This window comes from Amia ocellicauda, chromosome 2, assembly GCF_036373705.1.
Source record: "Amia ocellicauda isolate fAmiCal2 chromosome 2, fAmiCal2.hap1, whole genome shotgun sequence".
NCBI lineage: Eukaryota > Metazoa > Chordata > Actinopteri > Amiiformes > Amiidae > Amia > Amia ocellicauda.
Window position 1 is genome coordinate 39,095,351 of NC_089851.1, and position 21,103 is coordinate 39,116,453.

Sequence of the window (21,103 nt, forward strand, 5' to 3'; positions counted from 1 at the left end):
AAAAATCATCAGCTTGCCTTCAGGTTAATATATGACTACGCCCCCTTTAATTCATCCTTCAGAAAAAGAAAAAGAGACCACAGACAGCTGGGGAAAACTTTAGAATGAAAGAGCCTCGGGTGTTTTGAATGTGAATGGTGGGAATACAACTGTTCTTGATTTCAAGCAGTCAATAGAGGAAACCACAGGTAGAGGGTTTTAAAATAAAATATGTTTTGCAATTGTGACAGGCTTGTTGATGTAGAGTACATTATTTGTATCCTCTCTTCCAGGTATTACAAGCTTTTATGCACTTCATGTCAGTTTTGTCTCCACACAATGTTTAAAAAAGAAGGGGAAAAAAGCGGGAGAGTAGACGTGTCATCCTTAATGTAAATCCCGATATTGAGATTTTCTCTGTGTTTTCCCAATCTATGATTTAAAAAGACTGCCTTGTAAAAAATGCAGGATTGAAAAAAAAAAAAAAAAAAAGAACAGGCAGCAGACAAATTCCTTGAAGTTTATGAGAAACTGTATCCAGTTATGTGTGTCAGAAGGGGATTTCCATTCTGGGCTCATCTTTCAACTGCAGCAGCTTTAAAGCATCGCAGGTGAATGATGCAATGTCATGCAATCCGGGTTTAGGCTGCTTTATTGCTGCTGGAAGTAGCCCAAGATAATCTGAACGCTGTTGCACACCGTATGTTGGTTAATCTGTACAGGGCCGAGTTGTTGGTTTTTGTGTTTTTTTTACAGGTTGTTGCATCTGATGAACGAGCGCGATAAGCTCTTCATTTTAAAACTCACTTTTGAAAATAGAGGGAGCTCCACACCATACAAACAGGGCGTACTGTGCTGTTTCAGTTTTTAATTACAAGGGCATTTAAGGACTCGAGGTCAATCGAAAGGCAGGCTGCATGTGATTCGCATTCAGCCTTCTCATTATTTCACTGTAAGCACTGTTCTCTCCTACCCTGTAAACCCAATTGAAATATAGAGACAAATATAGGGGCAGTATTTTACAAAACAACAACAATGTTTTATTTTTACAGAGGGGAGTAGTTTGATTAAATTACGTTTCTGGAAATTACACATTACAATACTAGTTATCTATATTATTTTTTTAAAGGTCTAAATATTATAGGTGTCCAAACCCTCCTCTGAGAGACTTTCTATTTTATGATATGGCAAATGTGATTAAAACATTTAAAGCAATACTTACAAAGTATTTTTGCCACTTTTTATAATAAACTGTTACTTATTTACCCCAGATAATTTATTGTGAATGAAAAGATCTTGGTGTGACATAGTATGAAAGGGAACCAACTAAAGATACTCATCAATAATAATAATAATTTAATTACATATACAATTGATATATTTGATTTGGGCCAGCATCTGTGTTCCATTGTTGCAAGTATTGCTAATTAAATTGTTTAACTTGAATGCTCATGCTGTTTTATTTTGTTTTGGTTTTTGACCTGTGTCCAAAGTGAAAAGCAGACATCAAGTAGATATATGCAATATACAGATGTCACAACAAGCTGTCACAACAAACAACAAAGACCATAGCCTTCTGCTATACCATTTTGAGAGTTCCTGCTCTTCCCCTAGAACAATAAAATGCTGCTCCAGGCCATGGAAAAAGTTTTCACACCAACTTACAACGAGAGAGGAGGTACTGTCCTGTCATAAGCTTTCGTTTTCACAGGCTCTTCATTGTCCCCAGCTATCAATCTCCTTAAACATCACAGAAGGACAGATATCCTCCTATGTACGCTTTCTCAGCCAAGAGGGGAAAAGAGAATCCCGCCACCAATTCTACCAATTTACATTAAGTCAATCAAAGATCAAAAGTAAGAAATCTGCTTTTTACTAATTGTGACATTAGCTTTAATCCGTAAATTACCTTATAATGACATCCCTCCTGTGGAAATGTATTTGAGTTCCTGGTATTAACTTCCATACAAACATTAGGGGCACACTGAGTAAATTACAATTCAGTTTCTCAATATTCCCTAACTAAGTGACCCAACTCTAGTTCAATTGGTTCAGTAATTCCTTATACTTTCAATTATTTGTACTTTCCCAGCATGACTAAAAACACAATCTGAAGAAACACAGCAGTGCTAGGAGCAAGGTCACCGTCATAAACACATGCAACACACATGCAAATAAATAAATAAACAAATTCGATCCTTGCCCTACTTGTCTCAGCTTGACTTTTCTAGTGTATAATACCCTCCCACCTACTACAAATGACCTCCTGGACATAGAAGCCTATACAATACATTATTGCTTTAAAGCAACAGTGTAAAATGGGTTCTAAATATATATATAGATATCAGTAGGTACAATTGTGAGAACATAATTTTAAGGAATCACTGATTATTTTAAATGATATGTTTGTCTAAATATTTGTCTACCCTTGTCTGTTTTATTCCTTTGTTCTTTATTTGCACATGCATTTACTCCAGACTTCCAATCCCAAGAGATTGATACACGTGTTCCTGTCTGAACGGACACTGATAAGGCGCGGAAAGAAGAAAGGAGGACAAGGCCACTGAAACCGTAGGAGGGGGCACATGTTAACAGGCTGTGCTTTCACACAGGTCCACCGCTCACCGAAAAAGAGCTGTGGAAGAATTTCTACTTTTGAACTTTAGGGGGAAAACATGTCTGGTTTCTTTTAAGTGAAAGTTGTATTATTCAAAGTAGAACTTCAGCGTGGCGCAGAGCAATTTCTGAAAATGTGATAAATGGAAATATATCCCTTTACCCAGTCTTAAAAAAACCAAAACAATGTTACACTTTATACTTCTTTACATCATATTTTAACCACATTGATAATACATGAATACAATTATTCCTATTTGCATATCCACATTAGTTAAGATCAAATACGACCCATTTTCTGTATAACCATTCTTGCATAAGCTGCTTATTGTAAAACTTAAGAAGCCACTTAATGCCTCAATCATATAATTGCCATGTGTGACAAGACTGAAGCTGTGGAGTAAAAATAGAGACAACAAACCTTGGTTAACAGGACAACAATAATGTTGTAGAACTACACCAGGTGTGTACAACTGATTTACTGGAGGGCCACACTGTCTTAACTACTTTATTCAGCTCATTATAACCCAGATTAATCAGAGATTTATCAATCTTCCCGGATTACAGGAGCAGACCTGTGCATTTATGATCTGGAGGCGCTTTGGTTTGTACTCCAACCAAACATGCAATTATACAATGTAATCAGTTATCGAATTAATCAAATTTAACATGATCTTTAATTACTGATAGAACACATTGTTGGTAACTATATCATCACTAAAGTGACAAAATGAACATCTATAACAAACTATAAAACCATTGTTAAAGCTTGATATTTCCTGTCGGGAGCAGGGACAGTTCTAGCCTAGTAGTATTACTGAAATATTTTGGTACCGTAAAGCTCCACTATTGAAGTCAGCCCTGTTCACTACTCGAATGCACGTGAATGATCGGGGTTAAATCACAATATAATAACACTCACAGAAAAGACTGACATTATGCATCTAATTCTATGTGAACTGTAATGACCCAAACATCACAGCATGAAATTGGTCACGGTATCACGTTTTATACCACAATAAGATCATGATACCAGTATAGCACTACAACCTTAACATCTAGTTTGTCACAGTTAATTTTAATAGGATATGGATTGAAGCTATATAATGTATGCGCACAAATACAAATATTAAACTTTGATAATCAACATAGCTGTTGATGACTGATTCTGTCACAAAGTGGTTTAGCATCACCATCCTGTGATCATTACATAATGACTCCTCTGGACCACACAAAGGAAGGTGCAGTTCATTCTCCTAATTTTGTTTGTTTTTTAATGTTTTTTCATTCTGATGTGGTGTTCTCTGTCTTTTGCACCACGGCTTTCATATCCAACCATATCTGGGCAAAACGCTTTTCATGCAATGTTGACTTTCCGCATATAATCTCCCAAGTATATCTGGTTGGTGTTTTGTTCACTCCACTTGTTTTTCTTATAAATGTCCCCAGCAGGATGTTCATTCTTCCAGTTTAAAATGATTTAACACAGATCCCAAGGGACAACATATTTGGTCAGCAAAAACACAGAAATCTACATATACAGACAACTCTCATCCCTACTGTATACATGAAGACACTGTTTATCTTTGCTAGACTGTGTTTCCAGTCTGACAAAAACACAGTCCAGCAGATTTTATATAAGTCTCTTAAAAATAATTAGTTGATTAATTAAAGGAATAACTGATGCTAATTATTTAATTCAGAGCTCAGATGACCTTCAATGGACCAAAGTTGAGGAATACTGGATTAAGCCATACGTTTCCATTTCTACTCACACAGTTATGAAGTCTGGAATATGGGAAAATATCTGAAATTCATTGTGGTATCTTTGAAATGTTCACTATGTGAGAAAATCTCATGGAATAACTCAATTACACTGGGAGTTAAGAAATATGTAATCGTATCTAAAACATTACTAAGACTAAAAAGCAGACTTCTGAAAGAAATTTGAAACATTACTCATTCTGTTCTTAGTCAGTTTTATCTTTAGAATAACTGCAATCACTATTTGATTTTAAATCCCTGTATTTTCATGTGGACTTAAAGATAGGAGTTTATTTAAATGTGTGGTGGATATAAGAGGATGGATTATATTACCTCAAAGGTATGCAAAGATAAATGTGAATGATGGCAGATAAGATGGTCTCTATTTTATTGAACAAACAGAGGGTGAAATCTTTACATACCTTTGATATTGTTGAGCCAAATTTGGGGGAATTAAGGCCGACCTTATATGCAAATGTATTCTTAATAATTAAAAAACAAATAAGTAAGAAGATGGATGTACATTATCCTTGACTATTAAGGACCTGGGGTCTGTTTCACAAAAGTGTTTAAAAACTAATCCAGTTAACTTCCAGGTTATTAAAGTCACACTTAGTTTGTTACACAAAACACAATAATAATAATAATAATAATAATAATAATAATAATAATAATAATAATAATAATAATAAAGCGGGCTTAAATCCTTGGTAATTTATACTAATTAAATAAGCCTGCTTCAGAGCAGGATAATGAAGAACAATCCTGAATTAAAAATGCATCCATGCATTTTCAATAGAAAATAAGATTTACGTGTTAAATCCTTATATGTAGAGACAATTTTTGTAAGACATATTCACTGAGCATTGTATCTATGTAATATACAGTATATGTGAGCTTTTTACCTTTCAGCTAGACCTGCTGCCATGTTCTCTTCACAAAACTGGATTTGACTGTTAAAAGATAAAAGCAATAGTACACTCCACTTGACATTTATAATTATCATCAGAATCTTTATCAGAATAAATAAGTCAATAGGAGTTATGGTAAATAGTATATATTTTCATGTCATTTTTCTAATTTCCTACTGAAGCACTTCTGATAGTGCAGCCTCTTGTTTACATGTATAATTATTTGCACTTTTGACTCATTACTTTACCCATTTGTGTTTAGACATAATTAATTACTAATTAATTGATTAATTGAACAGCTCCCTTTAATGTGCTGTCTCTGCACACTTGAGCTACATTTGCATTCCTCCTGCAGCCCAAATCAATCCTGATTTCTGATTGGTTCTGTTGAGCTCAGTTAGCTACCTGAGCAGGTAGAGAGGATATGTCTATAAGGAGAAACTGACTGTGGGCTCAGCAATGGAAAGACACGCTGCTGCAGTGAGGACTCAAGGGAAAATAGTTCCTATGGAAAGAGGATGTATAAAGCAAAGAGAATTGCTGCCTTGGGGGTAGGAGCTGCTGTCTGGGCTGTGTAGATGCTTGGAGGAAAACTATGGGTCAGATTGAGACTTTGTTTAATGCTGACTCCCCAGGTGCAGAGTTATATAGGCATTTATTTATTTATTGTTTGTTTGTTTGTTTGTTTTAATCTTTGGGACTGTTGCTAGGGAGATATGATTTGCACATATTCAAGACACTGAAGCACTTTTTGATTCCATTTTGTAAGGAATTCCAAAGGCAGAAGAGAGGATTTGTTCATGTATTTATTGCCCATTTGAACAAGATGGACATAAACAATTCCATTTAACATAGTGCAATAATGGGGGAAGTATACAGACTTGCCTGCTTTTCCGTAATCCCTTTAGCATTAAAGCTATGGTTTCGGAGCCCTGCCATGGTGGAGCCGCATCTGAAAGGGAAAAGGCCAGATTAGTGGCGGATACGAGCAAAGTGCTGGCATCTAGAAGGGGGGAAAGCTGTTCTTGTCTGTGTGTTTCTCTTTGTGCTTACATTGGAGAACCGTAGAGAGGGGCTTACTTGGGTGATTGGCTGTCTATGTATATAACCCTTTAACCTTCATTACCGAGACAACTGGCCATTTTGCCATTGACTACTATGCATTTTAATGGGGGGAGACATAACATCAAACATAAGGAAATACATGAAATAGTCCTTTCTAGATAGACAGTTATATATACATGTATATAAATGCTGCTATGAAGATTTGACATATGCAAATAAAATAAAAACATCTACAGTGGCCTCCAAATGTATTCACACCCTGCTCTATTTAATGATTTAACAGGGGGAATGCAAGAGCCAAATATTTGTTTTTGTTGATCACATTTATTCACCTCCCCATAATTTGTATTTTGTGCATCTTCCTTTGAGTTTGATATAGATACAACAGATACAACCCATCATTCCCTCTAACAAGGGCAAGAGGATTTAAAACAACCTGAAAACTAAACTGATCCACCCATTTTACAAAGGGGATGATGTTAATTTTCACCTTTTCTTTGAGCAAAAAATTATCCTTTAAGCTCAATTTGTGAACATAAAACATGGTCCCAAGTCTCATTAAGATGCAGTTTTGCCAATTAATACAATTTATTTTCCAGTTTTGCGGTCAGAAGAGCCTTCTTCCTTGCAACTTTTTGAGACATTGTATCCTGATGCCAGATTGTCTTATAAAAAACTGTTTAACCTTTTAACACAGAACACTTTTCTTTAGTGTAGTGGTAATATTTTCTTGCATCCTCCTTCTGGCAAGATAGCAACTGTTCCAGTAGCCTTCACTTTCTTGATAAGGGACACTATAGTAGAAACCAATAGCCATCACCCAACTTGTCCAGGTCAATGACTCTTTCCTCCAATTGTTTGACAGTTTTCTAACGTTGACCATGACAATTAATGCTAATAATGGATTGCTTCTGTGTCCTTCCATACCCTGTGGAAATAGATGACCTGTTGAAGTCTCTAAAACTGTTCCAGAAGCTTCCCATTCATTTCTAGACAACAGGAAGTTGATGAAGGATTTTATTTTGAGATACTTACAGGTGTGATTTTGTTGTCTTTTCAGAAAAGCATGCCATTATTTGTAAAATGATTTTGCTCTGTCAAGTGTATTAAAACTTTCACAAAACAAATTATTGGACATGTGTTACTCTTCTGTTAAATCACTGTTTTGTTACAAACAATCAATGTTATGAATGCATGTGGAGGCCATAGTATTTCTGAAATTTAAAAAGAGCATTAAGGTTGAAAGATTGGATTAGAAATATGGACTAGGCCAACTTCAATATTTAATCTATTCGGTGTATAGCCTTCCAAATGCTTATTTTACTTTCATGTAGACTGATTGAAGGTAGTTATTTGTTTCTTTTGAGCAATTTCCACTTAGCTAGTACAAAGCAAATACATATAGATGAAGAATTAATTGAGAGTATCTGTCCTTGGTGCTGACAAGCAGGTTTCATTATGGGCAGGTCCAGGTCCAGGTCTGTTTCATGAATCAATTGGAGCAAGTCTCATACTTACTGATGGTTCTTTACAAATAACCAACATAACAGGTGACACTCTGTTCTAATGGTAAAATGTGTGTTTCTATCATTTGCATCACAAGATTTAAGGAAATGCTTCACTAATATTATATTAGATTATGGAATATGAAACAGTGGTGAGGAATCAATATCAGTTTAATCGTTAACATGTAGTATCAGAAAGCAATTCATAATATCTATTTGAATGATAAACTGAAACTAAATGGAAATAGTCCCAGTGTGTTTTGCATGTTTCATTTAAAGTTCTTTGAACTTTTGGTCATCTTGACCACAGAAATGTCATCTCATTCTCTTATCAGTCCCCAAAAACCACAATGTGTCATTGCAGGATTGATCATTCCTGGTAGTTCTATAGTGTTTCTAGAGACAATGCCACAGTTAGAACATTTGACTGTGTAAACAAAGTAACCAAAGATTAAACAAAGAGAGCAGAAATGTTACTATAAAAAAAAAGTTAAATGGAATTGCTGTATTTGTTTAAGATTAGTTGAGGTCATTGAATAATGATTAATGGAAAGATGAAGAGAAGCTACAATGATACTGTGCACACCCATACAACAGAACTAATACATTAACACCAAAGCTGCTACAGGGATAGCCAAAGGTTGTGTAGCATCTCAGTTAGCTGTGACTTGTGTACTTGTTTATCAGGACATTATTACATAAATCTGCTTTTGGTCTAGTCTTACACCTGTAATACAATAATCCTACTTTTTTTAAAGATCCCTAGATTTTTTAAAAACTGCTTATCTTTAAAATTACTGAGGAAGATTAAGCTTTTACATATGCTCAATGTATTCTGGGAAGACGATGCAGGAAATCAAGGAAAAGTTGCAATTTTAACACAAATGTTGTGTGGCATGATAACTCGATTCTATATGGATCAAGATATTTCACTCCACAAAGGGATATGCATCAATTCACAACCGAGACAATGATTCATTAAAAGAATGAAAATACATGAGGATTAAAATCAAAGGAAAAGGAGCTCAGGGCAGGTCTGTGATCACATTAACCACATACTAACATGGGAATTGTCCTCTGAACATAAAGGCAATTAATGATATGTGCGGATTTATGGCACATTCATAGTATTTATTTAGAAACGTTTTGATAAAAAGATAGAGAGAACAGTGACATGCTTTTGATATGCTTGCCAGGAATTCCTGGAATGCAGCTTCAGATCAGATCAAAAGGTTTGAATATTAACTAGACTGCACACAAAAACAGACTCAGAACCCAGTTCCCAATGGCCTCCTCGCTAGTTCAAAGGTCGGTACCTATTGTAGTCATTCTAGAGGACATGCAAAGTCAACAGCAGGTTACACATATTGAATAATAACAAAGGGGAAGGTCATTCTGAAGATGTGGATCTTCAAAGCAAATATTAGACAGGCAATATTGAAAAAAGGTGTACAGTCTTAAAGCCTTTGAAATAAACGAATGGGGCAGATGGATCTGAAAAGTAGAAATGAGCACTGATATGGAATAGTAACATTTCCATAAATCATGAAGGTGGACACTTTCTGAATGTGCAAGTAGAGTGTGAGGTGAAATACATTATCACATGTTTGCTCATGATTCTTTAATACTTAGGAAGTCACAGCTGCTAGCAAGAGGGCAGTCTGGGTGGCTGGCTAATATTGATAGTCGTAACCCTTCAAAAGATGGCTTATGACACCATTTTGCAGGGTAAGTACCCCTGATAAACAAAGGTATCTGAGCCATTACCTATGACCAATTGATCATTTGAAATGTGTTACAAAAAATGTTTCTGGTGTTTGGCTTGGGGAGGTGGTACACAGCTATAAACTCATTCTGGATTCCAAAGTATTCCAAAGCACTAATTTTTTAATGTATTATTCAAATATACTGAGCATGTTGGCACAACAGGCAGTGGTCTGTTAAAGTCAGTGGTTATGACTGAACCGAATGTTTCATGGATTGGCTAAGTGCAAAGATAGTGCCAAATTAGCCGTGCACCTAGTGCTCTATTTAATTAAAATCTCTCTCTTGGTGCAGGCTACTCCCACTGGTGCAAGAGCATTAACATTACCTCAGCTCATGCATTTGATTTATACAGATTGTGTCCCTACTGTTGTGTACTGAAGGTGCTACTTATTAGGGGAAGAGACTTATTATACTGGAAACAAAACAACAGTTCACAAAAACTGGACTCACATCATAAGTGGAAAAAATCATAGGCTGAAAAAAGTATTGTTCAGCTCTTCCAGCACTGATGAACCTAAGGAGTAAACATGTACTTTGATTAGGACTTTGTTTAGGTCTTAAAACATCATAGAGAAATAAGTAGTTTGCTTTACATTTCTGTACAATCATAATTGCAATAAAGAATCACATGTTGGCCTTAATTACCATGGTTGTGTACAAGCAATACATTTTTGCTGTCTCATCTCCTGCCAGATACGATAACACAGTCTAAAAGGTCTGCATTAATTATGTGTAAACTATGTTAACAGCAAACGGGCATTAATTATTTGTTTTACTTACTCGTTCATATTACATGATGCCTTGTGAATGACTGGGAGCATTTACAGTGCTACATATTCACAAAAATACAGTGTGTACCTTTGTCCTCTGCAAACTTCCTCTTAATTATTAAGTTATGTGTTATCTGTATAAAACCCTCAAAGTGAAAGGGTGCATGAGATATCAACCCTTAATGGTTTAGTGTAGATTTGGCATAGAAACCTGCAAAGCTCATAAAGTTGAACATAACTCAGTGCAGCTAGATGAAAACAACAAATAAAACCTCTAGTAAATTTGTAGTACATTTATCAGGGGCATTATGTTTATTTTTATCACAGTACAAACTGCATAAAAAACTGATCCATATTTGGTACAAGAATAAGCTACTTTATACTTTCCTGTTGAAGTTCTGTTTGAAGTCTGTTTTAAAGGAATTTATCATGTTATATTTTTTATATTTTATGTATTCGATATCTTATTTGTTTTAAGATGCTCTATAATTGCTATTTGTGCTTATTTCTTGTTTGTTTTCCTTGTTAATATTTTCCTTGTTAAATCACTTTCCCAGCTTTCCAAAAGACTTCTCTGAGCTTATTTAATAGGTCTCTGTGGTAGGTCTCCTCAGCAGTGGAAAAGAAAGTATGCCTACATGTTTGGTATAGCGTCAGTTGGAGACAGAGATCTACTTGTGAGTCTGTGTGATGGCGCTCTGTTCCAACATTCATGACCAGGTTCAGATAAGAAGAATATTGTAAGTAGGAAATCCTGTGCAGCACAATTGAAGCTACTGCTGAAGCAGCCCTTGGCAAACAGCCATGCTTGACAATGCGGGGAGACCGAGTTAACAGCAAAACTCACTTATGTAGGCAGCATAAGCCCCAGCATGACTCATGGTATTGGAAACTGAGATGAAACTGTTTCCTGCTGGAAGAATAGGGATGATTTATTGAAGGTAGATTCAATGCCACATGTATATATGTGGCAGGACACTGAGCACAGTTGGGAAGCCTGCCAATGTAGAGAATTTGCTCTTTGACCCATTTGGATCCAGACGCCGCCCCTTCCCCAGGCACAATCCTACAATGATGTCAGTGTAAATCTTCCCATCCGAACTGGGCAGTTAACTGAATGACTTACCATAGTACTTACACCGAGGCGCAAGGATTTTTTTTTATTGTAGTTACTATATTAAGAATACAGTTTTCATTTACTAATTTATACATGTAACTTACAATTGAAGGCCTATAGGGACTAGTTAAACATGCACGTTTTCTTTTGATATTTCTAGTGTACTTTCTGTGAGGAATGAAGTGTCCTCTTTAGTGCTTTATCTCTTTAACAGCATAAAAGAGATTTTTGCTGCCAGAAAAGTTTTTTTTTCAAAGGTATTTTCTATCTGCAAATTGCCAGCTGTGGTTGTCCCAGAGCCAGGGCCAACAAGCTATTTCCAGAGCACGGCAGAAATGAAATGCATACCTATGAACACCACTAGAACAGAGAGACCTCCTCTTAGATGTCAAGGTCCATGCAGCCCTCACATGCACTCGTATGAAAAAAAAGGCGTTCATTGATGAAGGCTCATAATATTATTTAAACATAATGTGTAATGAGAATATGATTCATTTTAGCTGCTTTTAGCTGCTTTGCAAAGGATTTAATTAATTTCCACCCCAATAAATAAGTTCATTGTGTTCAACCTACAGAACCAACACAAAAAAATAAGTAAAACTAAACTAATAAAGCTCAATAGCTGTACATCTCTGTTAGTCTATTAGTATTAATTTCTGATTGAATAACTGCCAAAAAAATGCCAAAGTACAGCCAAAGTTTCAGTGCGTCACTGTATCTTTGTGGTTTAGGAAACTTGTAGAGTCTTGTAGAGGTTTTAGGGCTCATCATTCCCAAATGAATACTGTACTTAGGTGGTGGACTGAAATACAGAAGGGGTGGATTAGCATATGACTAAGTGTGTAGAAAGGGGGTTTGGTTTGGATGAAGGAATTATGACAGAATGGCAAATTTGGCATTCTGCTGATATTCTGAGCAGAAAGACAATGAACGTCTATAGGCTGGTAACGCAATGGTAAAATTGGTTATACTATAGGGGCAAAGATGAGGCTGCAAGTTTGTTCTGCACAACACAGTTTGATTGGATTCAAGTGACTGCTATATTTTACTGTGACCAATCACAGCCTAAGGCTCAAACATTGCTGTACAGAATAACGATTGTGAGAAGAATAGAAATTGCACTGTCATCCTATATTACAGTTAAGAATAAACTGATAATCACAGATATATGATTACAAATAAATGTCACACAAAGTGCATTGTTCAGCTATGATGCTGGATACACACTATATGTTAAATAGACCCTCCAGTACATCCCTGCTAAAGGCCTTGCAAGCCAGGGGCTGCTGTAGAAAAAACATCTAGATCAGGGGTTCCCAATGTCTGATGATGGAGGGCATATTTCCGGAAGTTGCATGAGATCGGGGGGCCGCAGTAGAAAATTAACCACCGATGAAAACAAAATATGTCCAAAAGCATACCTTTTAATATCCTATACATTTCTGTAAGGGAACATTTATGAACTTTAATTGTTGTTTTATTATTTCCCCCCATATTACATGTGCAATTTGTAACATTTTTTTCAGAAAGTGTAAAAATATAGTAAAGGTTCAGAAAAGAGGGGGTTGAAGGTTGGCTTTGGGGGGGCCGCACCAAACATCCTCAAGGGCTGCATTTGTCCCCCGGGCCGCACTTTGGGAACCCCTGGTCTAGATGTCAGCCTGCTAATTACAATTGAACATTACTGAAGAAAATTAACATTTCTTTCTTTCAGTAACTCAATTTTGATGGCTGAACAAACTTCACAAATATATACCATTATGACATTTCTATTTTCTTTTTTTCAAACAACCTTCTAAGTGCTGGAAAGATTTTACTCAGAAAAAGCATCAGCACTAGAGAGCCCACAGCATTAAGCTGAACAGACTCACCCCCATAGTACCTCCATGGAAACATAGAAAACTGCATAGAAACCATAGCCAAGGTTTTTATGGCCTGAACAATAACCATACACAGTTCATTACAATATTTATAAGCTGATTCTTTTCCATAATCCATTGTCACAGGTTTTTTATTCTATAACTCAAAACACTTGACATTAGCTTTTAGTCAAGACTTGTGGATTTGTATTTTCTAGTGTACATGAAAGCTACCTTAAAATATCTGCCATTGGGATCCTGCTGGGATCAGTCAGTAAAATATTCTGCCTAGAGTGCAGGATCAGCAAGTTCGAGCCCAAACTGTACCACTTAGCATTTGATAGACTTTATGTTGCAGTTTCTCATAAGATGCCATGGTTTATTGCAAAACAAAATGGAAAAAAGCGAAATGCTGCTTGAATCTCTCAGTTAAATCAATCCTTTGTTTAGAACCCTGACAAACATATAATTTTTAAGAGCACAATAATAAGCAAAATAAAACAGAAAGTATGTGTTATGAATCATGTAGGCTATTAATTCTGATATCAATAAACATGTTTAGCTTCCAGCCTGGTCATACAAACTGTAACAGTTAATGTATTTAAATAATAATAATAATTCTGCTTGTACAACTCTACAGTTTCAATTTGAAATTCAGATTCATTTTTCATTAGCAGTAACAGCAAACAGCAGGGGAAATGTTCCCCCAATTACTTATGAATAAATATACAAACTGCTGCCATACACTCAAGTGTTCACAGTGCTGTTTTCTTATAAAGAAACATCTTATTGGGCAACAAAAATAGCTAATGCTGAGCTGAATTACCGGCCTGAGACTGTATACTGCATAAATGAAGGAAACCAAATGCCTACCCATAATCCGTATAAAATATATAATTAGCTAATATCTACAAAGTAAAGCTAAACAAGATACACTTTTATTAAATAATTAAAGAAATACAAACTTGCTTGGGATACCAACATAAAAATAATAACTTTCATAGTATAAATCTTCTCGCTACCAATATTGAGCGTCTTCACTAAGCCAGGTTATACAGCTTCTTCTATCAACTGTTGTCTTCTCAGTTCATAATTTGCTTCCCACAATGTAGTTCTACATTTCTTCAGTCCCATAAACATACGGCTTATTTCCTTTCAACTCAGTCCCGCCCACATGCCCATATATTAACAATTCTAGCCTTTTCTATTTACATGTCAATGGATTTAAAGCCCAAATCACTTGCCGTGTATGTGCTTTGGAAGATTTTACAATCAAAAGCAACAGAATACAATGAAAAGGACTAAATAACAATCTAAAAACTATTACCATTTACATACTAATTTCTAGAACAATATATTGATAATTGCAAATGAACATACATATACCACAATGTCATATATACCCATACACATAATTTATAGTCACAAGCCAGCCAGGAATTTAGAAAAAACTAAGCAGAATAGAAAGAAATAAGACATGCAGTGATAATAAAAAGAACAAATAGAAAAGGGTAATGATACATTACATTTAAACTGATATATGATTTACTTCAATTGAACAGAATGTTCATACCATCTTCAATGTTGTATACTTGATTATATTCAGTTCCTATGGAAATGCTGTATTTAGTGAAGAACTGGAATGTTTCGAAATCAGGTTTCAAATTTCCTACATGTACATCATGTCCCAAGGTTATCTTCCTCATGCCTGGGTTTGTACCAGTTTCCATAGAAACTGCCTGACATGAAAAAGCAACAGAACTGAGCTGAAGAAAGAGTTGGATAAGAGCGGGAAGTAGGTGTGAGGGCTTAATGACACTAGGTGTGTTAATTCCAAGCTTGTCAGATCTAAGGTCCTAGGTTCAAATATTGTTAAGAACAGTAACTCAAGGGCTTTTGAGGTTTAATGTGATCCAATGTGATATGGCGAGCAATGCCACTCAGCCAAGAAGACATTCCATTAAGCAAACAGGTTAGAATGCATTAGACTGATTAGTAGATCTAAAGAGACTGAAAGGTTTTACTTTACTTAATCGTTTATTTAATTTGAAAGAAGATACATACATACTGGCATTTAAATGTGAACCTGCCCTGTTACACTTAAATCTATTAATTATCAACAGATCTGCCACATAGAAAGTGCACTATTTTCATGTAAGCTAATATTTTGACCATGACTAGTTAATACTCCTACAGATTAAGAAAACGATTTCCTCTGGGGAGTTTAAATAGACTGTCACTTTTACATGGAGAAAACAAGAGTTGACATGGAGGAAACAAAGGAATAGCACAAAAAAGCAGAGATCTCTAAATATTCAGAGGAGCAGCTTTTCAAACACACACAGTGATATAACACTACTTTGACATCAATTATTTTTTTTTTTTTACTGAGGAACACTGTGCACACCAAAAAGTTTTCGACACAGTTTCAATGTGTCTAGTTTTACTATTGTTTAGTCTCTCCAAATCATAGTAGCAGTCTGAATCAGACACAAGGAAGATATGCTGTCAACTATATAAAATATTGCATCCCTAGGGAAAGAAAATACAACTTGCTATAAATCCCACAGTAAGTCGTCTTTGTTGTTAAATAAATCTCAAGAAGCACTTCATGTACCTACAACTTTTGTTTAACAACTCTTTATTGTAGATTTATATGACAATACTGGTCAGTAACAAAGGAAAAATATTTGTCTTTGTTACACACCAGTATGTTACATTTATATGTGTGTGTGTGTGTGTGTGTGTGTGTGTGTGTGAAAGATTTCTTAAACTGTTCCGAAATCAAAGCTGTTGAGACCAAATCAATCTGAGAGTGAATTTGAGTGAATAAACAAGAAAAACTGTTCAAAACAGTATAGTCTCAATGTAATGTTAGCAGTCAGACCCCTACTCAGATTGAAACCACTATTCAAAAGACCAGTCCCCGGATGCGTGGGGTTTGAATGCACTACCAAGCCTAGCGTGAATGATGTCACCGTAAAAGGCTTTTATACACCATGACCCTGTTTAACTACCCCCACCCACTAACTTTCAACAATATCATCAGACAAGCAGCAGATTCCTACTAGCCAATCAAGTAAGCCAATCACACATCTCCTTTTGACTGGCCAATCACTATTAACTGTTTGTTTTAAATTAGTCACTCCTATAACATCAGGGCATTGGCTAGGTATCACGATCAAAGTGGGGGGCCATGGGGAAGTCCAAACCAAATATTTGTTAATCAATGAGAAACTACCATACACATATTCCTACAGTATCAGTCCCATAATCAAATAATCACATTTTACTCACAGATGGCAAAACAGGTGTCACACATTTTTTCATGTATAAGCAAATTCTTGTTGTGTAAACTCACATGGTTTGTTTATTAGATAGAAAAACAAACTATATATTTAGATATTTTTAATTGCACAAGGCTTTCTTCAATTACTTTAATGAGCCTTTTAATAAGACATTTGATCTTGAAATTTAAATCGCTTCAGTAGTTTTTTTCGAATGGTTTTGTATACTTAATTGCAGAACATAGTGTCTATCTTTACTGTGCATAGACTTTACAATTTACTTTGAAAAAAATACATTAAGATACACTTTTCTTGTTGTGAACATTTTGCCAGAGGAAGACATTTCCACAAGGACTGAGCTGATTCACAAGCAAGACCGATGGGCACACTGTGCAGTTTTCTTCACCTTGAGCAATCTAATTATAGTATTGATTGTGCTATACATTAAGAAGCCATCTACTCCTTGAGTTCACAGTTACTTCAATTCCAAATGCTTAATAAGCAGACACATCTACACATGAAGTAAGAAATATAGTATAGTATCGGAAACCTGTAGATTAATTCGTTTCCAGTATTAAATAAGGTTATAATCAACTACTAGGTCCAATTTCAGCACCTAAATGGCAGTGATCAGTTTCTACTAAGCTATCAACAATCGTAATATTGATCCCATTTCCATTTTGTCACTTATCTCACAACAGGAAAACATTCTTGGCTTTTTGAATTATTTATTTTGCCTAATCCATTGCCAAAAGGAAGTTTCAAAGCAGAATAAACAGAAAATAGACCTGGCCCGGGTGAAGGGCTATACTGTTTTGTAGGAGGTTCCCTGACTAACACTCAGGGTGCTAATCAGTTACCTGAGTAAAACAAACAGACCAGGGTACAAGTAAACGTGGTCAAAAAGTGAGTGGTCTTGTTAATTTCATGCAGTCCAGGCTCAAAAGTCAAATCAGGTTCTCCCAACAAGTCAGTGGTCAGTCCAAACAAAGGGGTAAAGCCAAACAATTAAAACAATAATCCTCCAACTCTTCACTACAGCATTTTCTCTCCTAAAACATCCTCCTTGCTTTTCCCTTCACATAATTTGCACTGGGCTGTAGGACAGATGCATCTTTTATAGGGAGTGAGCTGATATATTTATGTCACCCCAGAGATTACACATTTTGTTGCTGTGAGTTTGCCATATTGAAAACTTCAAATAGGACTTTATATTTACAATCTACACAATGTACTCCAAACTGATAAAGATACAAAAGTGTGCTATTATACAAATAAGTTACATTTTTTAAGAAAATGTGAAGATTCTGAGTTGCATATGTATTCGACCCGTTTGTTACAGCAACTCTAAATCAGTTCAGGTGCAAAGGATTTGTTTGAAAGGTTACAGAATTAGTGTTATGGTTTCTGTGTAATCAAAGTGGTTTAACTTGACTTAGAGTAAATTCATCTGTTTCTGTAGGTTAAATATTGAATGTCAGGCCACAATTCACATAGTGATCCAACAAACCAACCACGAAGACCGAGGAGTCAGGGGGAAAATGGTAGAAGAAACACAGATTAGGAGAAGCTTTCACAGTCACTGAATATGATGAAAACCATCATTAAGACACGGAATGTGCTTCATACCACCCACTCACTACCCAAAACAGGCCACTTTTTCAAAGTGAGCAGCCAGGCAAGCAGGAAACTAGTTAGGAATGCCACTGTGAAGGCAATAATGACCTTGAAAGACTTGCAAAGTTCTATGTCTTAGATGGGAGTAAGTGTTCATACATCAACAATATCCCAGTCTCTACACAAAGCTGGTGTGTGTGAACGATTGGCAAGAAAACCATAACCCCGGTTCCCTGAAAAAAAAAGACAGCCATTACTGAATGGGAAGAGCCTTCTGACCTGTCAATCAGTGAAAACATGTACCAAAGCTGCCACCCCCGGCATCTATGAAAAGTCTTCTCCTGACTGCAGCTGCCTGCCATTTCTTCATCAGGAAGGTCATCTGGCCGAGCAACCCCTGAAGGGTAATGGCTGTCTTTCTTTTTCAGGGAACTGCGGTTATGATAATAACCTATCATTCCCTTTCAAATCCAAAGACAGCCATTACCGAATGGGAAGACTATACCAGAGCTGTCGTGAGTCCTGACACCTGATTTAAGCTCCAATCCCATCATGGCAAGCATAGCAGAGCCTCATGGCACCTGAGAGCCAGCTGTTTGAAGTACCTGGGTGCGCAAGTTTGGGCGCAGCCGGACCATGTTGAGGCGGTAGAATCTCGTGAAGGTCTTTTGACCGGACCAAGTTGCAGCATTACACAAGTCTTCAAGCCTGTGGAGATCTGCATACTTTGAAGCTGTCTCCTTAGCCTTAGCCAAACGCTCAATTGAGAGGTCCACTGTCTCACCAAACGTCTTGCTGGGGGTGATAGGAGCATCGAGAAGCACCACCTTCTGCGTGTCTTGGAGCTTGGCCTGCGGGAGCCAGAGATGGCGTCGGGCTGCTGCCATGGCTGTGAGGGATCTCCCCATGGCTTTCCCTCCCTCATGCAGCAAATTCATCATATATGCAGACACAAGTTCCAGCTCCTCTGCATTTCCCGCAGAGTGTCGCTCCCTCATCCGACCCGCCAGGTGTCCCATGTAGAGGACTAGGATGGCCTGTGCGTTGGCTGCCCGGACCGCTGAAGTTTCGGCGGAGTATGCTTTTCTGAGCATAGCGTCCTGCACTGTTATTTAGGACAAAGGGGTTCTTTGCCTAACAACGCGTTAGCTTGCACCAGTCTCGCCATTGAGTCTCCTATTGGTGGGAAGGAACCCAGGCCCTTCTGTTCCGCCCCCGCTGTTGCGCACATCATGTCTGCCTGCCTGGAAGCCACAGGAGCAGATGCTGGCCGGTTCCAGGAGGACTGAACAATATCCACATAGTCTTTGAAGACGGGCAAGGCTTCCGAGGGTCTAGAGTCTTTTTCCCTCATAAGCCTATTTCTCGGAACCTCCTCCTGAGGGGACCAGGGAATCTCCACTGCCTCTGCTGCATGCCGCATCAGTGCCTTGAACTCTGTGCTCGGGCCCATGAATTGCTCAGAAACTGAACTCCTCCTCGGTCTCCCCAGTGCAGGATGGGGGATCTGAGATGTCAGAGTGAGAAGCCACAGGGGAAAGCCTCTCCTGAGGTGGCGGTAGCTGGTTCAGCATGCGCTGCTGACTGGCCAAGGCCTCTGTCACTTCTCCAAATCGGTGGAGCATCGTGCTCTTAAATTCCTCCTCTTCCTCTCTCCAGCAAGGAGGTGCCCCTTGCCTTCTAGGGGGAAAGGACTGGCGAGGTGAAACTCGCTGTGGAGTAGAGCAACGAGATGAGCGGGAATCAGGACCATCTATCCCTCAAAGATCTCCTTCTGGGGGAGCGTGATCTCCTCTCTGGAGAATGCATGCAAGGAGGCGGAGAGTATTCATCCTGGATAGCAAGAGGTCTATCCTGATGTCTTCCTCGTCCAGACCTTCGATATATACAGACAATTCCTGGGGTAGGAAGACTTTGCTGAACCCCTCATAGGAAATACTGTCTACCTGCATGTTGTCGAAACAAATGTCAATTTTGGTCGAGGTTTGTCGATGGGTCGTCCTGGCGCCTCAAAATCGATCTAAGTTGTCGACGTCAAGGTTCGAGAGGACGATGGAATAAGACAAGGTCTACGGCTATGGTCAAGAGGTCGACAGCTTTGGTTGAGATCGACAAGGGATGGTCGAGAGGTCGACAGTGGTGGTCAATATCGACTAGGATGGTCGAGAAGTCGACAGTGGTGGTCAAGGTCAACATGTTTGGTTGAGAGTTTCGACAGCCTGGTTGAGATGTCGACGGTATGGTCGATAGGTCGATAGTTGGTCGAGAGGTCGACAGATGTTGATGTCGATGGAGGACGGTTGTGTTGCTCAAAGAGTCCCTATTGGGCAGCTTTGGTACATGTTTTCACTGATTGGCAGGTCAGAGGGCTCTTCCCATTCGGTAATGGCTGTCTTTTGATTTGAAAATACATCTTAAATCTCATATGGCGTTTGTGACAAGGCATGTAAATGATAATGCAGACATGCGACAGTTTGGTTTTGTGGTCAGACAAGACAAAATGTGAACCTTCATGTCTAAATTTAAAACGTAATTTCTGTTTTTGGTTATGGTTTTAAAGTATTGTTATGCTTCTCAACAGCAAGGACTGGGAATATTGTCAAAATTGAGTGGGACATAGACACAAGTACTGCCCAAGTCAGCCAAGAATCAATACTGGGTTGAAAACCTGACGTACAAGGCCAAAGCCACACTGGAAAGTTTTAAAATAAAGAAAGTGAATTCTTTAAAGAAAGAAAGAAAGTGGCCCAAAGTCCAATCTTGAATCCAATAGACTTGAAGATTGCAGTTTATCAATTCCCAACAAACTTGTCAGAACTGGTAGAAACCTACCTGAAAAATCACAG

General features: G+C 37.5%; 1 long non-coding RNA gene across 2 annotated transcripts in view; it reads right to left on the reverse strand.

The window, feature by feature from the left end:
- The window catches only part of LOC136771202 (uncharacterized), a 124,724-nt gene that overhangs the window by 10,922 nt on the left and 92,699 nt on the right, over positions 1-21,103 (reverse strand). Inside the window, exons 5-7 of one of the 2 annotated variants that reach the window (XR_010822305.1) lie at positions 10,058-10,121; positions 6,156-6,222; positions 5,265-5,312 (exon numbers count right to left, since the gene is read on the reverse strand). This is a non-coding gene — a long non-coding RNA (uncharacterized LOC136771202). The remainder of the gene's footprint in view (positions 1-5,264; positions 5,313-6,155; positions 6,223-10,057; positions 10,122-21,103) is intronic. The other variant, XR_010822304.1, reaches the window with a different exon arrangement.